The sequence below is a fragment of the Acinonyx jubatus genome, chromosome A2 (assembly GCF_027475565.1).
Source record: "Acinonyx jubatus isolate Ajub_Pintada_27869175 chromosome A2, VMU_Ajub_asm_v1.0, whole genome shotgun sequence".
NCBI lineage: Eukaryota > Metazoa > Chordata > Mammalia > Carnivora > Felidae > Acinonyx > Acinonyx jubatus.
The window spans coordinates 130,168,705-130,182,664 of record NC_069383.1 but is presented as its reverse complement, the minus strand read 5'-3'; the positions used below and the strand labels follow the sequence as shown (position 1 = coordinate 130,182,664).

At 43.6% G+C, this 13,960-nt stretch overlaps 1 protein-coding gene across 1 annotated transcript in view; it reads right to left on the bottom strand.

Moving 5' to 3' along the window:
- TAFA4 (TAFA chemokine like family member 4) overlaps window positions 1–3,400 on the bottom strand; it is a 185,630-nt gene extending 182,230 nt beyond the window's left edge. The window contains exon 1 of the mRNA XM_027039204.2: window positions 3,083–3,400. The gene's annotated coding sequence lies outside the window, so the exon portion shown is untranslated. The remainder of the gene's footprint in view (window positions 1–3,082) is intronic.
- Window positions 3,401–13,960: the final 10,560 nt, after the last annotated feature.

Genomic DNA, 13,960 nt, shown 5'->3' with positions numbered 1-13,960 from the left:
TGGGTCTTTCTTTAAACCAGATGGTGCAATTAAATTTATGTTTAAAAGTAAAAAAAAAAAAAAAAAGCACAAGAGCCCTTTTAACTGACTTTATGGAAGAAATGGGATTTAGTTTGAATAGTAACTCTAAAGCAGGAAGAGTTACTTCTTTTTCTAATAGATATCAGAAAGATGGAAAGCCAAAGTTAATTACAAAGTGTAATTCAAGCCTATGTCTGTAAGCAAGGACTTCAAGGAAGGAAGTGAGCTTTTTCTAGTAATGTTTTCAAAACAAGTATTTATGAAGTGATTAATGTGGCCAAGATCACTTCGCCAATCCCTTTGTGGACATCCTTTCCCTACTGCCTGTCCCTCACCCTCAATCCTGTATCTCCCTAACAAATTAGGATAAAGTACGCTGTATGATCTCCCAGTCATCCAGGATTGGCTTCAGGACTTGAAGTCATTTTGCTAATCTTAGCAGATGTATTTATCCAACACCGGATGAAATGCACACACATATACAAATAAGTCCATCATCTAGATGTTGGATAGATGTTCCATCTATCTTGAGGAGAAAAAAAAAATCTCAGCAGGCTAGGCCAGTTACCATGATGTCTCTCCATTACTGTAAAGAAATTAGAGCCAAAATATAGGGTAAAAACTCCCAAAGAGGAAAAAGGCAGAAGGGGGGAAAAACATACTTCTCTGCAAATTGTAAAGAGATCTATAAACTGCAGTCTTAATTTTATTAAGCTAAGCTTCTTAGTATAGAAATCCCCAAAACTCTCCAACTGGGCAGCTAATTGAGAGTTAGGAAGAGCCAAAATGACGTCCCTCTTTCTCTTATTCATCACGGACGATGTACAAATGCTTGCTCAATATGATAATGTGACTCTTGTCAATGCACGTTCAAATCAGATAGAGGATTGGCTAGTGATGATGTCATCCCCATGGGTTAATCCTCAGTGAATGCAGTTTTAATATCATATGCATCAACACAACATTTACATAACAAAGTATTATATTAAGTGTAACAATAAACGGAGGTGCAGATAAAATCAGCTATTAGAGAAAGGTTACGTGACACTGAAAAGGAGGTGGGGGGACAAAGACTTTTTTTTTAGATTAAATGAAACTAGGTCATCAAACAATACACATCTCTAAAAAAAGCAAAAAATAAATATTGAAATTCAAGTGACCTAGAACATTCTAGCACTAGAAATATGAAAATGTTGCTTCCAATGAAAAATATTCAGTAATTAAGTAAAAACATTTATAAGTTGTGTGTGTGTGTGTGAGAGAGAGAGAGAGAGAGAAGTTTTAAAAAATTAAAGTCATTCAAAAATAAGTGAACAAGCAGGTATTGCTTTCCTGGGAACAGCAACTTTCTTTAACAGGGAAAATTGGCCAAGTCAAATCGTGACTTAAAACCTTATAGTAAATTTTAAAGCATCAAAGGGTAGTTAAGATGCCACGGAGGGAAGAGAGAAAAGTCACGCAAAGCAGAACAATGAGACAGAACTGAGGGAGGAAACCTTGAAATACAGCTTTATGAGAATATTGATCAAGTAACGTCCACATATATGAAGAAAGCTTTTTGCACAAATGAGCAATGCCTCCTCACGCGGTCAGTTTGGGAGGACATAAGTCATTATTAGTCATGATGATTCTGAAAACTGTCTCTTGCTGCCTTATTAAGATCTGTATTTCCAATCCAAAGGAAGTGTTAGGCTTGCACACTGATTTATGACTACAAACTTAGCAGAAATGCCTCTCACTGTAAAGCCCACAGGGAGCTGTTGAATTTTTTAAGTCATACATCTGTTCAAGAATGACCAAGTGTAAAACACTGATTATATTGTGATTGGGCAAGTGTGGGTGTCTGGGTGTGCAGGTTTAATTTTCAGGTCGGTGTGGATAATCCCTATACCAAGGGTATTAGAGAAAGAAGCCGACCAAGGCTTTGAACACACCGATCCCCACACACCGGGATTGCCTGTCACATCACATCAACCTTGCTAGTCTTGGAGGGACGGCCATAGAAAAGTTAAAGGGGAAAAGAGTACAGGGATGCAGATGCTTCACCAAGGGGGGTCCTTAAATCCTGGTTGGGGGCAGGGGAGGGGGGGAGTTTGGGCACTTCAGTAGGTCTCAGTGAGTCCACGAATCTGTACGTGTACATCTTGCTGCGAGTTGTCTCATGACTTGCCTAAGGCTGTCACTGGCATCCGTGGAACCCCAGACGTTAAACAATACTGATTCAGGAGAAAATCCAGTGGCACCGTGTCTAGCTTCAGCTGCCCATAGATGTGGGATATCCGGCTTTTCACTTCTCATCCTTCCCAAGCCATGAGTTTAAGGTTAAATATGCTCTCCCTTCCAGGAGCGGATTGACAGGGCAAATGATGCAAGACAACGTTTAAAAAAGCGGGGAGGCAATGCAGACACTCTGCCCTGGTGGCTAATCCGAGGTGCCTAAGGCGGGAAGGGACGGAACTTCCAGACCCGCTCTTAGTGCTTCCACATGGGCGGGAAGCTTAGCACTTCAGCCGGAAGACGCGTGCCAGGTGCACGCTGAGTCCTTCCAGCAAAAGCCTCACAGCCAAGATTTCAGGTGTAGGCTAACCTGCTCTCTCCCGTTGGCTCCTATAAGGATCCCGGCTCAGACCCAAGGGTTGAAGCCCAAGGCCGGCTTCTCCAAAACAACTGCTCACCACGAGTTCGCCCTCGCCCTCTTCATACCGATCCGTAAGTGGCCTTTCCCGCACCCAAGGAGCTCCCCGGGGATCTCTGAGTGGCAAACACGAACCCTGAAGTTGCAAGATGCAGCTGCCCAGCCCCAGCCATGCATCCCCTCACTCAGGAGCGCGGCTTCCAACTTCGAGGTGCACGGCAAGCACCGCACAGGAGGTCACTCCCGCACCAAAGAGCATCGGGGTTGGGGGCGGGGGGGGGCGGGGCGACGGGGTGCTGCCCGGAGCCGAGTCAAGCCGGTATCATCCCGAGAGGCAGCTGCTACCCACGAGACAGAGACTGAGCACTGGATCCAGAGCCACCCCAACGCCACCTTCCCGCCCTGTCCTTAGCTCCCAAACCTTACTTGACTAGAGCCGCAGCCAAGTCCGGCGGCCGGGCCCAGGACGAGGCACGGATCTCCGCACAGAAGCCGAAGGACGCTCACCGCGCCACTTCCCCGCGGGCGCCCAGGTCGTGGCCCAGCACCTCCGCAGGCTGTCCGTGAAAGTTCCCACGTCTCTCCGAAGGCAAGTCCGAAACTGCCTCAGAAAAGCAGCAACCGTAGAAGCGCGGGCGCAACTCCCCTCCTGGGGTCCGGCAGCAGCCGCACGCCGGCTCCGTGCGCCCCGTCCGGGCCGCGCGCAGAGAGCAGTGCAGGGCGGAGCCGGCAGGCGCGCGGGCCGGGAGGGGCCGGCCCACCGCGGGCCGCGCTGATTGGCCGGGCCGGCGGCCGCCCCTTCCCCCGCCGGGCCCGGTGGTCCACGTGGGCCGGCCCTCGTCCCGCCCCGGCCCCGTACCGCCCCCGACTCGCCTCCGCTCGCCTCGCAGCGCCTCTCCTGAGCGCCTCGCTGTGGCCACCGCTCCGCGGGTGCCGGAGAAAGCTATTCTTTCCGAATACCTGGAGCCGCATGAGCCCTGCATGAGGGAGAGGAATTTAGGGTTCGGCTCCCAATGCAAAACAATCCCCACGCACGGTATCTGCGTCCGAAGACCCGAAACACTTCGCAGACAGGCTTCCTTGGCGGCCCCGAGCGTAGCGCAGGCATCACTAATCCGGCTTCTTATGTAACTTGCTTGCGTGGGAGAGGAGGAAAATCTGCGCACATGTCAATAGCGGAATACTTTATTTTAAAAATTACAAAAGTACGACTAAGACTTCTTTGACTCGCACTCCGTGCTGAACCTTCCCCGACTGAAGTAACGCTAACCATCTGTCACATGTCAATAGCATTCGTTTTACAGAGAATACCTCATTGGATCTCCATTTTGTAGGCAAGAAAACTGAGGCGCCAACAGGTTAAATAACTTGCTCAAGATTACGGCTAATCAGTGGTAACTGTGTAATTTGAACCCAAGGAGTCTGGTTGCAGAGTCCACATTCTTTAATATTCGAAGTGTAATCCAGAAGAGGCATCCCCAGAGACTTTGTTAGAAATGCAGACTCTGAGACCCCACACTGGAATCAGAAACTTCATTTTAACAAGATCCCCAGGTGGTTAGTTTATGCAAAAGTTTGAGAGGCATTGCTCTCTACCACTATCCTGTTCACTGTCATTGGTTTGCCTTACTCTGCACTGATATGAAATAATGCGCTATCCTGCCTCTACCCCCATCCTGCACTTCAAAGTGTATTTGCCCTTCTCTGAGCCTACTGCTTGAGCCAATGTATGGAAGCCTGCCTGCCTCCCTTCCCCCTACCTCTGTTCTTTGCACACCTGTACCCCATACCATATTATTTTGCGTATCATTTAACACTTTCAACACTTTGTTCTTATCAAAATCGGGGCTCTGGGCCATCATGTTACAAAGTAGTCACCAGTCTTAGAGGGAATTCAAGCATCAGAGACAGGGGCTTCATCTCTGAGGTGTGCCTTTGTGCTAAGATGCTAGGGAGAATGAGGGCAGATGCAAGGAAAACCTGTAAGTACATGCCAGGAGATGCCATACCTCTCTCCTGAGACCATTCATTCATACATTCATTCACTCAAAGCAATTGAGGGTCAACTGTGTATCAGGCATTGTAAACAGGTGCTGGTATCTGCAGAAATAAAACAGTAAAAACTCCTCCTATGGAGTTTACCTTCTAGTGAAGGGAAGCAGGCAACAAATGATAAGTACAGATGAGTAGAAGGTATGTTACAGAGAGAAATTAAATGTAGAAAGGGAGAAGAGTGCTAGAGGTGGGGGTATTGAATGGAGTGGTCAGGCTAGTTGTCACCTGAACTTTGGAACAAAGACTTGGAAGGGCTGAGGGAGCAGGTCATTTAGAAGAACTCCACATGCATTCATTCACCAAATATTTATTGATTTAGCACGTTATGTCAAGCATGGTTATGCCATGCATCTGAGTGTTCACTTAAGCTCTGCTGTTTTTCAGATCTCCAAGTTTCCCTAGACTGAAGTTTACCTGTCCTTCGGGGGGGCAGGCAGGGAGGGGGAAATGTAAGCAATTGTGTGGCTCTACCTAATACCATATTCTCCCATCTTGGGTGTTCAACACTGTTAGGGGTTTAATTGTGTCCCTCAAATTCATATGTTGATATCCTAACCCCTAGGATGTTGGAATGTGACCTTATTTGAAGACAGAGTCTTTACAGAGGTCATTACAGTAGACCCCAAACCAATGTGACTAGCATCCTTATAAAAACGAAAAATCTGAAGACAGAGACACAAGGAGAATGTCACATGAAGATGAAGGCGGAGATCAGGGTGATGCATCTACAAGGCTAGGAATGCCAAAGATTGCAGACAAACCACGCAAAGAGGAAAGAGGCATAGAACAGACTCTCTCTCTCTCTCTCTCTCTCTCTCTCTCTCTCTCAGCCCTCAGAAGGAACCAACCCTACCAGCTTCTTAATTTCAGACATCTAGCCTCCAGGACTGAGCGATAAAAAATTTCTGTTCTTTTGGCCCCCTAATTTATAGTGCTTTGCTAGAGCAGCCCTACCAAATGAATAAAAGTATGATTCTTAGGCAAGATGGTACAGTTAGGTACCATCTTCAATTTTCCAATGTCTTTTGGCAAGAACCCAAAATGGTCTGATCAATTGAGATTTACTAACCAAATCAGAAGAAAAGGCAAATTATGTTTAAAAACAAAAAGCCAGGGGCACCTGGGTGGCTCAGTTGGTTGAGGGTCCAACTCTTGATTTCAGATCAGGTCATGATCCCAGGGTCATGGGATTGAGCCCAGTGTTGGGCTCTGCGCTAAGCGTGGAGCCTGCTTAATATTCTCATTCTCTCTCTCTCTCTCTCTCTCTCTCTCTCTCTCTCTCTCCCCCCCATGTCCTCCTCTCGCATGCTCTATTTCTAAAATTAAATATATATATATATAACAAAAAAAATAAAAACAAAATGCCAAATGAGCCCCAATTATTCGATTATTTTTACATCATCTATTTATTGAATGCCTGCTGTGCACCAGGTTCTGCGATATGATGACAAGGCAAATGTAGGCCCTGCTTTCTTGTGACCTGTGTGTCTTGTTACAGGAAGAGTTGGACAGTGAGCAAATCATCAAATATATGAACAAGGTAATTTCAGAACCGAGTAAGGGCTTAAAAGAAGACTAGAGGATTAAAAGAATGGAGGATGGGTTTAATTTAGATTGGCTGCCCAGGGAAGGTCCCCACGAGGTGGTGACATATAAGTTAAGACCTCAGTGACAGAAAGCCATCCAAGCAAAGAGCTGGCAGAAACTGCTCTAGGCAAAGAGAACAATCCCTCTTGGAAAAGAAATATCTCTGCCATGCATTCCATAACACTCTTCCTTTCGCTCTTTACCACCCATTGTGCCTCCTTTGAGGTAGTACAAAATCAATTAATGCCTGTTTCATAAAAATAGGGTCAAACTCTTTATCTTCTTAAGTAAGAACCTGTGAAGGCTGTACGCATGCAGTTTTACACGCATGAGCAGCCTCACAAAACACCCTTTGACGTGGTTCTGTGTTTGTGGATAGTGATAGCACATGACTGAGACACTGTTTATTTTCCTTACCTGTAGCATCTGTTGGACACGCCCTGGTGCTTAAGCAATAGGCTGATAACTGTGCCTGAGAAGGAACATTCCAACTCTCTTAGGCCCACTTACAAAATCCTCATATTATCAAGTGAAGCTTCAGTTTTAAAATTTTGCAACGCTCATGTATTTTGAACGTCATCGTTACTTGGGAGAATAGTAAGAACACCAATTACGTTAATCCGGCAGACTTCACATGGATTGTTATCCTCACCACCCTATGAGATAGGTTCTCTTATTTATAACATCCATTTCACAGATGGGCAAACTGAGGCTCAAAAAAGACTAAATAATGCACCCAGAGTTAAGACCACTATTGGACAGCCGACTTAGACCCTGAGCCGGTCTCTTTCACTCTGAGGCTTATGCCTGGATGGGCCAGCCCAAAGCAAAAAGCATGTGTGTTTTCCTTTGCATTTGCCTTTGAAATTTTCAAAGCACTGTTTTCTAACTTTTTTTTTTTAACCCCAGCCCTATAGCTTTCAAGTTCACTCTTCTAGGCAGATATTTGCTTTGCTTTCCTTCACTTCAAACTGGGAACTGCAAGAATTTTGATAAATGAAATGACTGATATATATTTTGTTTTCAGCCTGTTTTTCAGCATCCTCTGAGGAAACGGGAGTCAAGCTCCTTAAGCTCAGCCTGTCTTGTCAGACATCCGTGCCTCATACGCAGACACTCTCCACCACAAAGGGGGGCCCCTCCCCTCACTCGGATACTAAAGACCAGACACCCGTGCCAAACCAAATGCCCTACACGACGCGCTACGCCAGCTCTGGCCCTCTTTACACAGATATAATAGGTCCTCCTGCCTGAGAGTGAACATCTAAAAATGGCTTCAGCTGATCTTTGTGAATCACTTTCTATTCTAGTAGCTTCCCTACAGTCTTGGCCAGGGAAAAAGCCCGGGAAATTTGCAATGGTGACAAGATGTGAGGTATCTCTCGTTGGATCCTGGATTCCCCCACCTCGCTTAGGAAGTGGGCGGCCGTTTTAGCTGTTAAATGACTTCCTGCCTGGGATGGCTTGGTCAGGCTTGCTTTAAACTTCTGGAACCCAGACAAGGTGTCTGGCCATTCACTTTGGAAGGCTCAGGTGGGTTTCACTCTCCTTCCATTCACTGACCACAAATGCTTCAATAATTTATGCCCTGGAAAAGAAGAGCACTTCAGGGAAAATTAGCATAAGAAGGATTTATGGAACCACGGTGGGAGGGCATTTTTAGAGATCACACAAGAGCTGTTGCATGGAGCAGTATGAGCCAGTTCCAAGCAGGACCAGCCTCAGAAAGAATCATCAAAGAAATAATACTCCTCTGGTACTCTCTTTTTCCCATCCCTTCCACCCACCATCTCCCAATGTGGCTATATTGCCCGCGGGTACACAGAAGACCGCTACTGTCATTCATTAATTTATGTTTTCATTGATTCTTTTATGAAGTCATTTAACATTTTTGTTTGCCAAATTTGCACATCCATGTTCACAGCAGTATGAGACACACAGCCAAAAGATAGGAACAACTCAAGTGTCCTTGAATGGATAAACACAATGTGCTCTGCACATACAGTATCATATTATCTGGCCTTTCAAAAGAAGGATATTCTGATACATGCTAGAAGAAGGATGAACATCGAAGACACGCTAACTGGACCAAGCCGGTGAAAAAAAAGACATCTACTGTATAATTCCTCTTATATGGGTCATCTACATTAGTCAAATTTGTACAGAGAGGGTAGAATGATAGTTGCAAAGGATGGAGACAGGGGAAAATGGGCAGTTTAGTGTTTAATGGGCATAGAGTTTCAGTTTTGCTAGATGAGAAGGGTTTCCAGAGATGGACAATGGTGATGGTTATGGAACAACACAAATGTACTTAACACCATGGAACCGTACCCCTACAAATGGTTAGGTGGTAAACTTTATATGTATTTTACCACATTAGTTAGTTTTTTAAACTAACATTCTTCTAAATCAATCAAGAGTGACAAAATTTTAAAGCTTGAAATGTGAGACGTAATTCAATTTTTTTTTATTTTTTTGAATGTTTATTTTTGAAAGAGAGAGAGAGAGAGTGAGGGGTGGGGAGGGGCAGAGAGAGAGGGAGACAGAGAATCCGAAGCAGGCTCCAGGCTCTGAGCTGTCAGCACAGAGCCCAACGCGGGGCTCGAACTCACGGACTGTGAGATCACGACCTGAGCTGAAGATGGACGCTTAACTGACTGAGCCACCCAGGCGCCCCAGATGTAATTCAATTTGTATCAGAGCTTACTAGACTTAGACTAAACACATTTTCATGTAAACAAAAAAAAATTGTTTAATTTTGTTTGTATATGCTAGACATAGTAATAGGCACTTGAGATTCAGTTGTAAAAGACATTCATAATCCCTCAGAACTTAACAAAAACATAGCATGACGACCTAGATAGAATCCTCATTCAGTTTATACTTTCTTCCTCCAACAAACATGGAGTCCCATTGAAATTTTTAAAAATAGGAGAGACTCTGTTGACAGAAATACAGAAATGCTTGACCAGTGATAGGCTAATAAGAATACTATTCTGAGGGAAAACAGGGTTTGTAGTCACATTTGTATCCCACCATGGGCCTAGCCAGGCCTTTCTAACTCTGTATTCTTCAGGAAAGCCATCCCACATCACAGAGAGTGATTACATGTACTAAGAATCCCTTCCTTCCCTGTTCACTAACTCAGCTTGCTCTGAAAAGACTCAATCTAGATGAGGATGATGGTCAAGAGACAAAAGTCATCAAGTATCTTTGGAACTTGGGTTCTGAGGAAGCTGAGCTTGTATCATGCAAGTGGATATTATGGCAAACTTAGGGTGGAAATAGTAACCACGTTTCCGATCTATAACTGTGCTATTTACTCTCCTAGACTTACAGTGGAAAGTTTTGGAGAAAGCAGAAAAATAAGTATGGGGTTTTATTCCAACTTTCTTTCCATCTGCTCTATTTTAATACCAGCAACAAAAACCACCTGCCACTCGACTTTTATTTTTGGACTTGAACATTTCACCTCTACCTTGAAATGACGTTATTTAGTCAAAGGTCATAAATGTTAAAGTAGGATTTAAGAGGCTTCACTTGGACATCTGACATTTGGAATACTCTTGATCAGGGACTTACCCACCAGGGAGGCCAAATCTATCAGTGGACCTCAAATCCCATGGATTTCTTTTTTTTTTTTTTTTAATTTTTTTTTTCAACGTTTATTTATTTTTTGGGACAGAGAGAAACAGAGCATGAACGGGGGAGGGGCAGAGAGAGAGGGAGACACAGAATCGGAAACAGGCTCCAGGCTCTGAGCCATCAGCCCAGAGCCTGACGCAGGGCTCGAACTCACGGACCGCGAGATCGTGACCTGGCTGAAGTCGGACGCTTAACCGACTGCGCCACCCAGGCGCCCCATCAAATCCCATGGATTTCAAACAAGTTGCAGTACTAAACATTTGCCTCACTGCCAAACACCCCCGTCTGAGAAAGCATCCTAGGCAGAATCCTTGACTGCCAGTGACAGAAACTCAACACAAACAAATAGGCAAAAAGAGGCTACTGCTTGCGTAACTGAGATGCTCTAGAAATGTAACTAGATACTGGTATTCAAGGGAGGGCATGAATGTGTATTTCTTCTCCATCTCTTGGCTGTGTTCTTTTGTTTGCATTGGACCCATTCTCTCTTACTAAGAGGAGGTTTCTTCCAAGAGGCAGGAAAGATGATCTTCAAAAACTCCAAGCCATCTCCTTCCAGCCATATGACCTTAGATGCAAAAAGAATTCTCCTCTCGCTTCAAATTAAAGAAATGTAGGCCAGCTTGTTTTACAAGCACATCCTCATGCCCACAATGGGTATAAGAGGTGAATAGCAGTCACACTATAATCACACAGTTACATTCCCCCAAAAGAAGGAGTGTTGGACAATAACTAATGTCCATGCCAGGAGTGTGCCACATACAATGCCCTGATTGACCAACCCATACGACAATAGCTAATTAGATTAGTTTAGGCTCCGGAACCTAAAACTGTCCATCCATCCGCTATTTCTGACTTGCGTCATCTGGCTGGAAAAATGGCATGAACCAATCACACTTTCCTCCCTGGAATTTGAAAATGGAAGCTCAAGAAACTGAGCCATTGATTTGGGGCAGCTGAACTAAATTACATGACAAATACTGATGGGTAATGTGCAACTGAAGTTATAAAGAAGCCAACCTACATAACTGGAGATCAAAGAAGAGACAAACATTGACGCTGAGACCATATCACCTCTGAAAGAGAGGTTCAGGGACTTGCTGGCTCAGTTTACCGGGAGTCTTCATTAGATGGTCTTCACTCTCTCCACTTTACAGATGAAATATTGAGGTTCAGAGAACTTATCTGATCTTTCTTAATGTGATGTTTCAAGCTAGAAAGTCTCTAAGTCAAGAATACACTTTCCCCCTACTGCAAGAGGCCTCAGAACCTTGAGTAGCATAGAAAGAGCTGTACTGGCTGCATAGATTTGGAAATCATCTATCTACTTAGACTCCTAGAGGCATTCCCTAAAGCCATGGAAGGGCGTGAGGCTGCCAAGTGAAGGATCACAGGTAGGGAATAGTGGTGATATTCCTCATTTATCAGTGCTCACTCTCAGCAAGACTCCACACATTATGTACTCTGTCAGCAAAAGGGAGGTTGGGGCAGAATTTGTGGAGATGACAGTGATCATGCTTCTAGGTGCCACAACATGAAACAAACTTCAAATTGTTTTGTAGGACTTGGTGATTTTCCTCCCATGCTTATGCTGCATATACTCCCATTTTATCCAGCCTGAAAACTTCAAGAGAATCTCCCTTTTTCACATGAATTTATAAATAAATCTTGCAAATTAGCACAGGCATATAGAGCCAGGCTGAAGAAAATGAGACAGAGCATATCAAAAAGTGGGTGTCAGGTTGAATATGGCAACCCCCAAGGCGACACCTCCACCCAGTCATGATAAACAAGGTTCCACACTGAGTTGGTTCTGCCCCTGGTGAATTCAGAACATTCTAACATTTTAATAAGATTTTTAAGAGCAACAAATAAAAAGTAACGTATGATTCATCATGTCAGCACTTTATTCTGTAACATTAGCACACACTGACATAAATTTTAAGGAGTAAATACATGTGCTGAGATGATTTTTTAAATATTCCCTTGTACTTCCTTTTAGTCCATGACCCTACTTTCCATCCTCACCCGCAACAAATTCAAGCAGCTAGACAGTATGCTTACAACCCTAGGGAAAAATGTACCAAAGCAAAACTCAGAGAACAAAGACACACAGCCATGGCTTATGAGTTTCAAAATAGGCCGCTGAAACCCATGCTGGAGATAATAGTTTTGAAAGGGTTTCTGAGCCCCAGAAGCCAAGTTTTTGAATATCAAAAAGCCACAGCATATCTCGAACAATAGATTGGGAAAAAAAGCCTCCCCTCTAGCTTTCAGACAAGGCAAGATTCCATAGGCTGGATGGAAGAGAAGATCTGATGAAAAGAAGAAAGTATGAGGCCAGTGAGCATTACCTACAGAGACCACCATGGACAGCTCTCCTGGGTCATGTGAGATCAACAACAGAAGTCTGACCTAGGATGGATGTGCACAAGGCTTCTCAACCTTGGTGCTATTGACATTTTGGCCAGATAATCATTTTGGCCAGGGACTGTCCTGGGCATCGCAGGATGTTTAACAGGATCGCTGGCCTGTACCTACTAGATGTCAAGAGTACCTCTAAGTCATGACAGCCAAAAATAACTTCAGATATTGCCAAATATTCACTGGGATGGAGGGTGAAGAAGGGAAGGTGGAGAGAAAATGCCCAGGTTGAGAATCAAGATGGGAAGAGGGAAAGAGGGAAAGAGAAAGAGAGATTACACAAATATCTCTTTCTAATGAAAAGTTATATGTTCTTTATATAGCAAACTTTAAGAACACAAAAATCACCCCCCAAAAAATCATCTATATTCTACCCACTCAGAAATAATCATTGTTAATGTTTTATCTGCACACATTTTTTCCTATATATGTATTTTATTTTCACAAAGCCAAAGATTGGGGCCATATAACCATAGGTTATACAGTTTTGTAACCTGCCATTTTTTTACTTCACAACATGTTGTGGATTTTCATGAAGGTACAGTATTCCTTAATATAGCCATAACATAATTTAATTAGCCAATCCCCTATTGCTGGACATTCAGGTTACTCCCAATATTTCGCCATTACTGGTAATGCTCTGATGAACATTATATATTCCTTTGACTGTTTTCTTAGGATGAATTCCTAAGGAATGTTCTTAGAGAAAACTGATATTTGGGGCTGTTTCTATAACATTTACACTTTCATTGCTTTAAGCCATAGTTTGCTGATTTTAAAATATACCTTCTATTTCTCTAGTGTTTCTTACTCCCCCACAGAGCTTTCCACTTTGTCAAGTATGCAGGGCAGCTACAAATTGTCCCTTTTTACTGAGAAGAAAACAAGTGATCCCAGAAGTTAAATGACTTGCCCATGGCAACACAATTATGTCGCACCAGAAGACTAAAACCCATCTCCCCTGAGTCACCTGGGCTTTTGACTAATCGTGCTCACACTGGTACCATATTTGCTGTCAAAATTGAAATAATTCAGAGAAGATGAGTATGTCCCATGCTCATGGGTGATGTGCAAATTTGTGGGCACTAAGATGTTAGGATAACTCTTGGTTATGAGTCCTGTCTCCAAGTGCTATTTGTGTACATTCCAGAGATCCCCAAACATAGTCCAAGGCCCTGAGACCTCAGATGAGTGAATCTACCACTTTCCATGCAAAATTCCACAACCAATCTCCTCTCCAAATGCTGACTTAGAGGGATAATATTTTAAAATGCTAATTCCAACATCTGCTGCCATCTTATCCCTAAAGCCAAATTAAGTCGGTACAGTCTGCTTTTACTTCCGGTTACACTCTAACACAGATTTATTACCAATTAATTCCTTATCGAGGAAAAACAACCCCGTCATAAGTATTTTAGATAACGACATCTAAGTATTTTATATTGCTTTAAGTCTGAAAAGTTAGAATAGAGATTGCATCCAATGTTCATTACCTCTTAATGTTTGCATTCTTTTTCATGTTTTGATTCACCAAGAAAAAAATGAAAATGCTACCCGCTGCTTAGCCATTTTTTAGGTTTAATGAGATTAAAT